This window comes from Vidua macroura, chromosome 14 (genome assembly GCF_024509145.1).
Source record: "Vidua macroura isolate BioBank_ID:100142 chromosome 14, ASM2450914v1, whole genome shotgun sequence".
Lineage (NCBI taxonomy): Eukaryota > Metazoa > Chordata > Aves > Passeriformes > Viduidae > Vidua > Vidua macroura.
Genome location: NC_071584.1, coordinates 4,083,495 through 4,097,864, shown reverse-complemented (window position 1 = coordinate 4,097,864; position 14,370 = coordinate 4,083,495). Strand labels below are relative to the sequence as shown.

The 14,370-nt window shown below is 46.0% G+C and overlaps 1 long non-coding RNA gene across 1 annotated transcript; it reads left to right on the top strand.

The window, feature by feature from the left end:
- The first annotated feature begins 7,596 nt into the window (after nt 1-7,596).
- LOC128814612 (uncharacterized) lies at nt 7,597-11,312 on the top strand. The gene is made up of 2 exons (XR_008439423.1): nt 7,597-7,917; nt 11,146-11,312. It is a non-coding gene; the product is annotated as an uncharacterized LOC128814612 (long non-coding RNA).
- The last annotated feature ends 3,058 nt before the right edge of the window (nt 11,313-14,370 follow it).

The following is a 14,370-nucleotide window of genomic DNA, read 5'->3' as shown; positions in this document are numbered from 1 at the left end:
CCCAGCAGCAATAAACCCACACAAACACTCTCCCCCTAAACAGCAACCCCCATCCTTTAAGAATCCTTTTCCCCCAGACTGAGCAAGGTAATGACACGAGATGGAATTAGCACAACTCCAATAACAACATTATTTCTGTGTTCTTCAGCAGCTCGGGGCTCTAAAACTATTCTGGTGTTGGGAGGATGGAGCTTGGCTTTCAAACACACACCAGCAGCAGGTCTTGAGCAGATGAGCCTGGAGTGAGGGATTCAGTTCCTTATTTATGGTTCTTGAGGGAATTTTGGTTCACTTGTTATATTTGGGACTTTTCTGGTCAAAGAAACATGCCAGGCTTCACCCTCCTGCCAGGTTCTTTCTTGCCTCCATTATCCTGCCAAGCAATTCAGCTCTTTCCTAGTGAATTGCTCTGGAATTCAATTGGTCTTCCTGGAGGAATTAGTCCCAGAGTTCAGGGAATGCTCTGTGGGGCTGACTGCGGCACCCCTGAGCAGAGCCTGACACTCAGGGAAAGGGCTCCAGCAGCTCCTGCCAGGCTCTTTGGGCCAAATTCTGGCTCCTGAGTGAAAAGCAGGAGTGATTGCCCTGAAATCCCTGTGTTTTACAGGACAGAGAATTCCCACCTACAGAATTCTCTTATCGTTAATTCTGAGCTCCATGAGATTTGTCCAACCCTTCCTTGCTGGTTCACAAAATGCCTCAAGTCCATGTCCTTTCCAGAACCTTCCAGGGACACCTTCCACTGCCCCAGGCTGCTCCAATCCCCAGTGTCCAACCTAGCCTTGGGCACTGCCAGGGATCCAGGGGCAGCCACAGCTGCTCTGGGAATTCCATCCCAGCCCCTCCGCACCCTCCCAGCCAGGAATTCCCAATTCCCAATATCCCATCCATCCCTGCCCCATGGCAGTGGGAGCCATTCCCTGTGTCCTGTCCCTCTATCTCCTGTCCCCAGCCTCTCTCCAGCTCTCCTGGAGCCCCTTCAGGCTCTGGAAGCTGCATCTGCTCCCCCACTCTGTTCCCAGATGGATTCACCAAACTTCCGCATTCTCCGGAAACTCCGGGGTTTGGAGCAGCCTGGGATGGTGGTGGACAGGACAGGGTGAGCTTTAAGCTCCTTCCAACCCCACCCAGGCTGGAATTCTGTGGTTCTGTCATTCTTTACCCACAGGGGAGAACTCTGAAGGTTCAGTGGGAATCAACATCCAGCAGAGATTCCTTCAATTCTGCCATTTCCATTGCTCTGGAATGAGGGGAGCACTGAGGTGGGAACAGTCTGCCCTGGAGTTCACTCACCTGATTGACCCTGCTAGAACTCCCCCAGAAATCCCAAAGCCAGCAGTTCCTGTGCATCCCAGAATGGAGATTCCCTTGTGTAACACCCACAGACTGTGAGCAATTGTTTCTATTATTTATATTTATATTTTATATTTATACCTACAGTCCCTTAGCTGTGTTGGCCAGGAAAGCAAACCCCCAATTGTTGATGAATATCATCCCTGGAAGAGACACAAATGAGGAAATGAGGGATGCAATAAATACAACTGCAGGTTTAATTGTCCAAGGGAACTGCTGGAAGTTTGAAGGTAGGCAGATTCCCAGTTTTTTGTACATTTATAATATGAAAACCTTCCTTTCCTACAAGTGCCAGCTCCCATGGCCATATTAAACAACCTGATTTTTAAAAAGTGGGTTTGGAGCATATTGATTTGCTCTCTTTTGCCTGTTTTCATTCTGTTTCCCCATAATGACCAGACAACAATGACAAAATCAAAATGTGTGCGGCTGTGAGGAGAGAGAAAAGCAGGAGGCTGGGATGTGTTTCCCCATTTTCCCCATAAGGGGATGTCTGTGTGTTTCCTTAACCTTTCTGGCAGCTCCAAAGTATATTTTTAGGGAGAAGCAAGGGAAAGGGAAGGCTCTAAATAGCTTCAGTTTCAAACCTATGAAATGAGAAACTGGGAAAAAAGAACCATTTGACAAAAGAGGAGAATGTGGTAAAGATATTCTGAGATGCTTCCAGGACTGAATTCCTTCTGTTCCCTCCTACTGTGGGGAAAAAGAGAGATTCTTAAATGTATAAAATAGGGAATAAATGAATGGCTGTGCAGGTAGAGTGAAAACCGACCCCCAACCCTGTGGAGAGCAGAGCTGGAGGTTCCCTGGATGCACAGAGGACACACACAGCACACCTGGGACGTGCTCAGGAATATTCCTGCTCCCTCACTGCCCCTCTGCCAACTGGAGCTTGTTCCAAGCTCAGCTGATCCACTGGAACCTCAGGGGGAAATAAATCAGGTCTGAAGTAGAGGGAAATAAATCAGTTCTAAAACAGGGGGAGATAAATCAGCTTCCCCTCCCGTTTCTGCCTGTGCTAATCTGCATTTCCCACTCATTTATCACTCGAGTGCAGCTGGATCTGAACACCCCTGCCAGCAGCACCTGGCAGCTCCAGCTCTGCCTGCCCACACAGATTTAAGCCTGGCCTATCTCCTGATCCTCAATCAAGGCATTGGGCTCTGTCCTTCAGCAAAAACCAAGCCCAGCAACACCTGGCAGGAGAGTTAAGCCCAGCCTTGAGGACAGAACTGATTTCATGTTGCTTCTCTGCACATTTTTTCAGCTTCAGATGATCTGGGCTTACCTGGGCAGCCTTAAACTTCCACCTGAGGGGAAAATGAGTCAGAGCTTTCCCCTGGCTGGGTTTATTGGGGCATTTTTAGGCTGGTGAGCTGTGAAACACAGGGTTTGCTGGGGGCAGAGAAGCTCCAGGACAGATCCTGAGCCTCTCTTTAATTTTGCATTCTCCTTGTTCAACAACCCCATAAATAAAGGGTTTGAGAGCATTTCTTTGGACTTCTGCTGAGCAAGAGCACTGAGAGAGCTGCTGGGTTATATTCTCCAAGGATTTTATAGCCATAGAAACAACGAAATCCTTCAATATCTTTCAGTCCCTGCTCACTCTGAAGGCAGAGCTGAACTCTTGTGCTTTAATTCTTGCTGCCAGTGCCAGCTCCAGTTCTGCCCAGTTTAAAAAAGCCACACCGGAGCATTTATCCCTTCAGAAAACAGATCAAGCACTAAGGAAGGCAGTGGTCCCCGAAACCTTTGAACAAGATAAATTAAAGGCACCCCAGAAGGTTGAATCAACAAAAGTGAGCCCAGAAACTGAAGGAGATGAGAGCAGGGAGGAAAATAAACCTGCAATATTTCAGCTCTCAGTCCAAGGGACAAACACATGGCACCTGAGGACATGGATTAATGTGACCATGGTGGTGGCCGATCTTGGTGATCTTAAAGGTCTTTTCCAGCATGAAGAACCCTGTGATTCCAGGATTTTCTGCCTTTTTCTCCTGCCCTGGGGCTGAGGAACCCCTTGACTGGAGCAGCACCAGGAGCCACAGGCTGCACATCAGCTCTGCAGGTATTTTAAATCCATCTCTTCGTGTTTATGGAAGATGGTCCAGGAAATCTCAACCCCAAAGCATCTCCCAGCTCTGCATATCCAGGACAGAGCCGAGGTGAATGATCCCCTCAAGCTCCTTCCAGAGCCGTTCCAGTGGCAATCAGAGGCAGCAGTTCCTGGAGAAACAGTTCCTATCAAATTTAGGAGCCTTCCCTTGGAGAGGAAACATCCATATCCCCTTCTACCTGTCATTTTTCTTCATTTCTGGACTGAATAAAGCACAAAATCTGGCAGGCTTTAGGTAAAAAATGAGCTGTTCATGGCAAAGAGAGCCTCAGTGGATTAAAAAAAAAACCCAAACTGTTGGAATCAAGAGGCAGTTAATAGGAGCAAAAATAAATAGAAACAGACTCTAGATGTAAATGAACATTACATCACCACTGGCATTTCAGCTCCTTTTCAAATCCAGAAATAGAAGCAGATTTAACTTGCAGAAAGTTGCTGTGTTCACACAGCCTGAGCTGCTTTGGGGGCACAGCCCTGAGCCTTCTGCTCCCCAAAACAATTCCAGACAGGAACAAGAGGGATCAGGCAGAGGGAGCAAATCCCAACTTTCTGGTCAGGAGAGGTTGAGAGAAACACAATTGAACCCCTTAACCCCGTGGAGATGGGATTTGTTTGTGTTTGCCAGCTCCACTGGAGCTCACTCCACCTCAGGCAGATTGGAGGGGAAAGCAAATAATTCAGTTCCAGCCCAGGAGAAGGCTGGGCTCTTAATGAAGTGAGAGAGATGGCAGAAAGAGGGAAATAACTCCAGTGCAGCTTTAGCAGCAGATTTCTTTCCCAGCTGTCACCTCAAATCCTCAAGATCCATGTTGGCCACGCAAATTCCTGGCACAATTTCCAGCCTGGAAATAAATTCAGAGTGCTCTTGGAGAGAGACCTGAAAGCTGGAGCATCTCAGCCCCCAGGAGCACCTGCCCAATCCCTCCCCCCAAATATTGCCAACCCCACCCCATCTCAGGGCAGAATCTTCCTGGGCACTGAAATTCTTCCCAGTTCCCATTTCCATGGGACCCTTCCCATCAGTGGATTTCTCTGGTCCGCAGGTGTAAGAATATAAAAAGGGAAAAGACTTTAAAAAGTGCAAAAAGGCCCCAGAAAGTAGACATAAAGCTAAGAAAAGCTGAGAAATTTCAACACCTTCTCGTAAGAAGCTAGGAAGTTAAGAATCAAGTGAATACATTTATATTTATCATAAGGAACAAGAAAGAACAAGAACTTATTGCTAGTTCAAGATATGAAAACTCCTAGATATATGCTTTGCAAAGATAGAAAAAGTTTCAATCTTAAATAATGAATTACTGTGTATTATTTGAAGTTCATAGAAGTCATTTTGTTAATGTTAAAACTACGTGGGTCCTTTTCTAATCGGTTAGAGTATAATGATTTTACACCTTCTCTTTTACAGTATTGGTTCAAAGAATATGTAGAAAAAGGCTTTGCATGGGCTGCCATCTTGTCTCTGATCCGTGTTTGCATGGATGTTGTTATTTTCCTGTGTCTCTTGCTTTTTGCTTGTATGATACACACACATAATAAATCCTAAGTCTGCAGCCAGTCAGGGTCTGTCCTGTTTGTGAGACACGGACCGATCCGGCAGACTCAGGCTGTGCCAGGGGAGGCTCAGGCTGGATTTTGGGAATAATTCCTTCAGGGAAAGGGCTGTCAAGCACTGGAACGGGCTGCAAGGCTCCTGACATGCTCAGCTCCTGGAAAAGTCGAGGGAGAACAAGGAGAACTCTGCAGCCTTTATCAGGGTGCCTCATCCTCCAGGTGTTGAGTGATTGCAGGGAATGAAGAGTTGAAGGGCAGCAAACAAAGGCAGCTAAAGAAGATTTGAGATGATTCTCCCTCATTCTTACCCACCTCAGGCATTCAATTGTATACAAGTTTGTGCCTCAGATTTAAAACCAAATTCTTCCCTGTGGGAAGGAGGAGATGGATCCTGAGCTCCCATGTGCCACAGCAGGAGTGACAGAGGGAAGGATGTTAATTTAGGAAGGATGGCACACTGACATTTCATCGTGTCTGATATGGCAGAGAGATTTCTCTTTTTTTTAACAGGAAGAGCTTCAATATTTCACAAAATATGTGTTGCCTGTGATTATTTGTAAAGCATCGAGGATGGGCTTGGCACTTCCCTGACAGAAACACTGGCAGGTCTCTGCCTGGAGGGACCTATAATTGGAGCAGAGCAAGGGAAGGTGATGGGAAGAGTGGATGGGAGGACAGGGAGGCAGCAGAGGGAGATCTGGAGGAGAATTAGGGACTTTTTATTCTTTGCTGGATTTTTTTTTTTTGGTTCTTTTAATGTCACCTGTTTTAAATTCAGGCTTAAGATCTGATTCAACTTCAGTTTTTTTTGGTTTTTTGTTTTTTTTTTTTTTTTTTTTTTTTTTTTTTTTTTTTTTTTTTTGCTGCCCAAACTTCTTTCCTCTGGCCCTGACTGGAGCAGAAAACCAAAATGTTGAGATTCCTCATGGAATAAATAGAAGGATGGTTTGGCAACAGCCTCACTTTGCCAGGTGGTAGCATTTCCCTCCAGGTTCATCATTCTGGAAACAATTCTGGCCCACAGAAGGGGAAAGCAGAGAGGGGCACTCACAGTGAGTGACACGCCCAGGGCACAGGGAGGCCTTGGGACCTCTCCAGTTTTGTTTGTGGAAGGTTTGGGTGGGTTCCTGGGAGGTGGGCTGGAGTGTTTCTGAAAGAATTAATTGGACACCAATCCCCCTGTGGATCCCCATCCCCAGCTCCCTCCCAGGATGCTCCTGCAGTGCAGTCTCCAAGGGGTTAATGGAATTTCTGCTTTTTCCTCCATGGATAACAGGGCACAAACCACTTTCCTGGCCCTGCAGGAGCCCCGGCACTAAAAATCCCCCAGCAATACCTCAGAGCTACCCAGGCAGGAGGGGAAGGGGCCATGTCCTCAGCTCCTGGCTGCCAACTGGGGGGATGTTCTGGGATTTAGGGAAAAGTGCTGGGTTTCCACCTTTTTCCTGCATGTGAGGGAGTTTCTGCCACCAAGGAACTGAGCTGGGAGCAACAATCCCAGCATTCCTGGAGAGAAACGTCTAGGATTAGCTGGGGGATGACATGACCTGCTCCATTTCCCTGTGCTGGGAGACACCAGGCTGGGAGGGATGTGCTGGAGAACCAAATCCCACAGGATCCCTCCTTTTCCATCCTGTCGGGTCCCATTCCAGGCAGGATGGGCACGTGGAGGACAAAGCTGTGCTTCAGCCCAACACTGGGTGCCAAAAATCCCAACAAGCAGCTTTCAGGAAGGGCGGGGTGGAGGGGTGAGCCGAGGAGGTGCTAATTAGATTAGGTGCTAATTAGCTGTGCTGCTCAGCAGAGCTCAGCCTTCAGTTGTCACTCACCCACTCCCGGAGCCTGTGGAAGACGTTCCTGTGCGAGAGAAGCTCTGCCACTTCCCTCTTCCTTCAAAAGCAGAGGAATCCTTGTCCTTGGGTGTCCCTAGACGACCAACCCCAGGGCAGGGCTGGAGTCTTCATCCCTGGAGGGTTCAGAAAACGTGGATGTGGCACGGGAGACCATTGTCTTGGTTTGAAAAGCCAGGTGTCTGCTAAGGAAGGCAGGAGCCTCCCCTGAAATGGAAAATGTAAACCCCCTACTTTCAAAATTATAATAATTTGGAGGGAAGGGGCTCTCAGGCAAAGATATGGGAGCAGGAGTAACAGTTCTTTACTAGGAAAATTAAAATACAAATGCAATAGTGTAATAAAAAGGTCTTTGTTCATCAAAACGAACATTGAAAGAAAATAAGAATTTAAACTGAATAGAGAATTTCAGACTGTGAGAAGAGAAAGAGGAGAAAAAAAAAAGGGGGGGGTTTGATAAACAACAAGTATTCTGCTTAAGAATTGTGCAAATGCAGCTAGCACAGAAGACTGTGTAACTAACTATATACAAGCTAACTTTTAGACCAAGGACAACCGGCAAAGAAGATAAGGAGCCTTCATCCCTATGATCACCAAGGGCAGAGAGAAAAAGGACCCCCTAGCAACCAATTGCACCGGCGCAGAGTGCATCGAGAGAAAATACGTCAACCGAAAAAGAGGGGGGACTATAAAAACAAAAAGGTCAAAGGGGGAAGGGGCGCCGTGGCAGAGTGGAAACTCCCCGGCCGCCCAGCGCTGTTTTTTGCTTAATACCGCTTGCTTAATAAATTCTTGTTAATTGATTTATCTATAATTAGCCTCCCCAATTGACTTTGTCCATAACAAATTTGGTGCCGTGACTCGGATAAGGGCAAACGGGCAGGAATTCCTAATCAGGGAGGCGCCCCGCTGCCTTTTCAGCGGCCCTGGTGCAGGCTTTTCCTTCTCGGGCCCTTACCGACGAACCTAAATTCGGTATTAAGCAAAAGGGATACCGGTAACCCCATAATCTTTGTGCACGAAGCCCGGGCGAAGACGCAGGACAGCGTGAGTATAAAAGTGGGATCCGCTCGGTTGGGGTTGGGATCCCAGGACATAACGTACGAGACGTCCTTTTAGGACGAGGCAAGTGTGGACCTCTAAGTAGTGCGGTTTCCAGACCCCGAGAGGGGCTGGGCCACGAACAGGGGGCCGCGAGTGTGTGTGTGTGTGAAGGTGTCCTGGAAGATGGGACAGAGGAAAAGCAAGCCCTCTGATTCCATGGGGACGGGGACCCCAGTAAAGTTTCCTCAGATACCACCTGACAGTCCGTTAGGTTTAATAATAAAATCTTGGGATGAATACCCTTCAAGAAAAGGGAAGGATAGGGCAAAAATGATACATTATTGTATGGAAGTATGGGGAGGGAAACAAATCTGTGGTGATAATTTATTTTGGCCAGTGTTTGGAAGATTCGAGGACTGGATTTGCCAGTCATTAAACATTTATGTAAATTCTAAAGAACCTTTTGATATGGAAGAGCGCAAGTACGCTGCTCTCTGGATAGTGGGGGAAACAAGAGCAAAACTTTTTGCCTTAAGCACCCAGGGAGAAAAAAAAAAAAAAAAGAAGAAAAATAAAAAGCCTGAGGAGGTTCCAACTGCACCCCCTCTACCATACATACCTCCCCCTCCTCCACCTCCACCAGCACCACCAGTAGTCTACCCCAATTTAGATCAAGGGGGGGATCTTGAAAACCAGGAAGTAGAAGTCCTGGAACCGGTCCCTGAGGAAAATCGTCGTGTTACTCGTAGCCTAACAAGGGGGAAAAGCGAGAGGGAAAGGCAAGCTCTATATCCATTAAGGGAAGTAGCTTTGGGAATGATCCCTAATCCTAATGCTGGTCAGCAGGGACAACCAGCCCAAATTCCGGGAATAGGTTATGTGGAGGTACCTCTTAATTCAGGAGATGTGAGGGAGCTCAAGAAAGAAATGGGACATCTATTGGAAGACCCCCTCGGAGTTGCAGAGCGGGTGGATCAGTTTCTGGGGCCCAATGTGTATACGTGGGATGAAATGCAGTCAATACTGGGGATTTTATTCACATCTGAGGAGCGAGGGATGATCAGGACGTCCGGTCTGAGGATTTGGGATAGAGACCATCAGGCAGGACCCCAAGCAGATACTAAATGGCCTTTACAGCGTCCTAATTGGGATAAGCAGGATCCCCTGCATAGGACACATATGGCAGACTTAAGAACAATTCTTATCCAGGGGATCAGAGAATCAGTCCCTAAGGGGCAGAATGTGAATAAAGCTTTTTGTGAGAGTCAAAAGAAAGATGAGGACCCCACGGAATGGTTAGGATGGCTCCGGAGATCTTTTCAGCTGTACTCCGGAGCAAACCCTGACACTCCGGAAGGACAGATGTTGTTAAAGACCCAGTTTGTGGCCAGAGCCTGGCCTGATATTAGGAGAAAATTGGAAAAGATTGAGGATTGGCATGGTAGAGGCCTGGATGAATTGTTGCGGGAAGCTCAGAAAGTGTATGTACGGAGAGAGGAGGAAGGACATAGGAAACAAGCAAGAGTGATGATGGCTGTGGTACGTGAAGGGCAGAGGGGAACGTTTAGTCAGTTCCAGGGAAGTAAGCTGAAGGGCCAGAAGGTAGAAGAAGGGAGAAGAGAAAAGGAGAGTGGACAAGGAAGCTGCTTTTATTGTGGTAAGAGAGGGCATTTTCAGCGGGAATGCAGAAAAAGGTTGGCAGATGAAAAGCAATTCAAGGAAGATTGAGGGGGTCAGGGGCTCTATTTGCTGGGGACCCAGGAAAAAACAGAGCCCCTGGTAAAACTAAAAATTGGTCCCCAGCAGCAAGAATATGAGTTTCTTGTGGACTCAGGAGCTGAGAGATCAACGGTTCAAACCCTTCCCTCAGGGTGTAAATTATCAAGAGAAACAATACAGGTAGTTGGGGCAAAAGGGGAAGCCTTTAAAGTGCCTGTAATCAAAGACGTGATTTTTGAAACCAGCTCCAAAATAGGTATAGGGTCACTGTTGTTAGTTCCAGAGGCTGACTATAACTTACTGGGACGAGATTTGATGATTGAATTAGGAATTGGAATCGACATAAATGACAAGAAGCTAAATATTAAATTATGTCCTCTTCGGGTAGAGGACGAACAGAAAATTAACCCTGAAGTGTGGTATACCCCAGAAAAAGCTGGCCGATTGGACATAAAACCTTTTGAGATAATATTAAGAAATCCTGAAGTCCCAGTTAGAGTTAAGCAGTACCCAATTCCAAATGAAGGAAGGAAAGGGGTCAAACCTGAAATTGAAAGATTAAAAGCACAAGGGTTATTAGAACCCTGCATGTCCCCTTTTAATACTCCTATCCTTCCTGTTAAAAAACCCGATGGGAAATACCGTTTGGTACATGACTTACGAGAAATTAACAAAAGGACTGTAGAAAGATTCCCTGTAGTAACTAACCCTCATACTTTATTAAGTCAGTTAGGCCCCGAAAATCAGTGGTATAGTGTTATAGATTTAAAGGATGCATTTTGGGCATGTCCCCTTAAAGAAAGTTGTAGGGACTATTTTGCCTTTGAATGGGAAGACCCAGACACCCACAGGAAACAACAACTCCGTTGGACGGTACTCCCACAAGGGTTTACAGAGTCCCCTAATTTATTTGGCCAGGCACTGGAGCAGCTGCTTACAGATTTTCAGTTGAGAGAAGGGGCTGTCCTGATTCAGTATGTAGATGACTTGTTAGTAGCTGGGAAAGAAGAGGAAATTGTCAGGGAAGAGAGTAAAAGATTACTCAATTTTCTAAGCCTGAAAGGACTCAAAGTGTCAAAATCCAAATTACAATTTGTGGAAAAAGAGGTGAAGTATCTCGGACATAGACTGAATCAAGGAACGAAGAAACTAGACCCAGAAAGGGTTAAGGGAATCTTAGCTATGCCAGGGCCAAGGACAAAGCGGGAGGTTAGACAGCTGTTAGGACTGTTTGGGTACTGTAGACAATGGATAGAGGGATTTAGCGGGAAAGTAAAATTCCTATATGAGAAACTAACAAAAGAAGGCTTGCTTAAGTGGACTTGGGAAGATGAGGAAAAACTACAGGACCTCAAGGCAGAATTAGTAAATGCACCGGTTCTCAGTCTTCCTGATTTAAAAAGGCCCTTTTATAATATAAAACCAAGTGATAAGGTGTTAATAAAAAAACCTGGAAAGAAACCTCACTAATCCCAAACTGGGAAGGCCCCTATGTTGTTTTACTTACTACAGAAACTGCAGTCAGAACCGCCGAGAAGGGATGGACACATGCGAGCCGAATAAAGGGACCGATTACTGCTGCTGCTGCCGAAGACCCCTGGAGAATAACCAGCCAACCCGGAGATCTTAAGGTCACATTTAAACGGACTTAATGGACTCAGTAAAAATTGTACAAACCAGCTGGTATAGTGAGATATTGGATTATGGATATCCTGTAACTGATGATTTTAGAGTCTATTGTACAAATAAGGATTGTGATTGTTACCCTTTTGTATGCTATATTTGTAAAATCTGCCAGGAACGGTGGTGGGTCCATAGTTATAGAGGTACCCCTCCTAGGGGTATTTGTAAAGGGTGTTACCAATTAGAAAGAGAACTGACAAAGTCAGTCCTAAAGATTGGAGAAGAGAACGGGACCCTACCAAGGGAATCCCAAGAGTGGTGGGAGGTGTTTACTAAGGGGGCTAGGCCTGAAAATTGTTGTTACCACTCTAATGAACCAATTCCCCTAATTGTTCAAATTATAAAAGGGAATTGCCTGAAGACTTTACCTGGAATTCAGTGTAATTCACCGCAAGTGAAGGATAAGAATTGGGAATCATTCAAAAAGAGGCAGCAAAAAACAGAGTAAGGGTCCTCCTGAAGAATATCCTTGCTGCCGAGAAGATGGTACACCTCGCGGCTCGAAGCAACCGGGTCGGCGAGCGAGGCAGAGGGATAAGAAGCAGTGGAGGAAAAAGCCCTCAAACTGGGACAATTCAAAGGTATTTCAAGAACTGCCTCAAGGGTACTGATCTCCCAAGGGTAAAGGTGAGCCCGGCAATAACATGTCAAACCAAACAGCGGGAAGGGGGAAATAATGATAATCAAGTTCTGGGGCGGTTTGGACTCCACCCTTGCTGGCAAATTCTGTACATATTAGTTATATGTTGTACCTGGCCTGTACAAGGGGACTATGCACACCAGCCATTTAATTGGACTCTGACCAAAATAGACCAAGGGAAAGTTGTTAAGCAAAATGCCACCACTGTAGCTCCTACTTTTTTAGTTACTAATGAGGACTTGGTGAACTCTGTGTGGGGATGGAGTAAACCTGACTTCCACGCTATCTATTGGTGTCCTAGCTCCAATCCTGGGAGGGGATATTGTAATTACCCTGGGGAATATCTATGTGGATATTGGGGCTGTGAAACCATAGCAACTGCCTGGGCTGTCACCCATCCAGATAAATTTTTACAGGTCTCATGGTATCCTAAAGGATGCAAAGTTCCATGGTATGGCACTCAAGGAGAAATTCTGTATATGGGGAATTGTAGGTCCTTGAAAAATACAGGTGCTCAACCCCCTGGACCCAGGATGGCTGGTAGGAAAAACTTGGGGAGTAAGGTGTTGGGAACCGGGTAAGGATCGTGGAGGGTACATTCAAATAAAAAAGGAAATCCTACCACATGATCCTCTACCCATAGGCCCTAACTCTGTAATTGCTGAGGAGAAGTTAACCGAGACAGCTATAGGGACCAGTGACACCACAATGCCCGGAAGCGGGACCCTCATACTCCCGACCCCGGATCCCCAGCAAAGTACCCTTTGGAAACTTATGCAGGCAGCGTACCAAGTCCTCAATGTAACACGACCTAACATTACTGAACAATGCTGGCTGTGCTTTGATATTAAACCTCCTTTCTATGAGGCAGTAGGGCTCAATGAGAAACCCAAGCGAGTTAATGGGAGCAATCCGCCACAATGTAACTGGAAAGACCCCCAAACCCAAGGGATAACGTTAGCAGCAGTAACTGGAAAGGGACGATGCATAGGGAGAGTCCCGTGGCAAAAGAAACATTTGTGTAAAACAGTCAGTAAAGCACAGCATAGGAGTAACCCGGCAAAATGGTTGATTCCAGCCAAAAATACTAAATGGATATGCTCCAGAGGGGGGCTTACACCCTGTATTGCTCTTGACATATTCAACGAAGTCTCTGAGTTTTGCATACAAGTGGTAATAGTCCCTAAAATCATTTATCATCCTGAGGAATATGTGTTTAATGCTCAAGTCACTTCTGAACATCACTTATCAAAAAGGGAACCCTTCACAGCCTTGACAGTGGCTACCCTAATGATTGTAGGTGGAACAGGTGTTGGCACCGGGGTGGCATCATTAGTAAAACAGAATCAAGAATTTAATTCCTTGAGGATTGCTGTAGATGAAGACTTAGCCCGCATTGAACAGTCGATCTCAGCCCTTGAAAAGTCTGTAAGATCCCTGTCAGAGGTAGTATTATAAAATCGTAGAGGATTGGACTTAATATTCTTGCAACAGGGAGGATTATGTGCTGCCCTTAGGGAGGAATGCTGTGTGTATGCAGACCACACGGGAATTGTGAGAGATACAATGACTAAACTAAGGGAAGGCCTCGAACGGAGAAAGAGGGAGAGAGAGTCACAGCAAAGCTGGTATGAGACTTGGTTCAACAGCTCCCCTTGGCTTACCACGCTACTATCAACACTTGCAGGTCCTGTGATATTGTTGTTACTAGGTTTAACTTTCGGACCTTGCATTTTTAATAAAATCATAGACATTGTAAAAGGAAGACTAGAGGCAGCTCATCTAATGCTTATTAGGGAGAGGTACGAAGCATTGCCCAGGGACTCAGAAGTAGATGAAACCCTGGTCTTAAGCCACCAAGAGTTAAAGCGTTTTAATGAACAAATTGGTAAAGAGAAAGAGGAGGGATTGTAATAAAAAGGTCTTTGTTCATCAAAACGAACATTGAAAGAAAATAAGAATTTAAACTGAATAGAGAATTTCAGACTGTGAGAAGAGAAAGAGGAGAAAAAAAAAAGGGGGGGGTTTGATAAACAACAAGTATTCTGCTTAAGAATTGTGCAAATGCAGCTAGCACAGAAGACTGTGTAACTAACTATATACAAGCTAACTTTTAGACCAAGGACAACCGGCAAAGAAGATAAGGAGCCTTCATCCCTATGATCACCAAGGGCAGAGAGAAAAAGGACCCCCTAGCAACCAATTGCACCGGCGCAGAGTGCATCGAGAGAAAATACGTCAACCGAAAAAGAGGGGGGACTATAAAAACAAAAAGGTCAAAGGGGGAAGGGGCGCCGTGGCAGAGTGGAAACTCCCCGGCCGCCCAGTGCTGTTTTTTGCTTAATACCGCTTGCTTAATAAATTCTTGTTAATTGATTTATCTATAATTAGCCTCCCCAATTGACTTTGTCCAT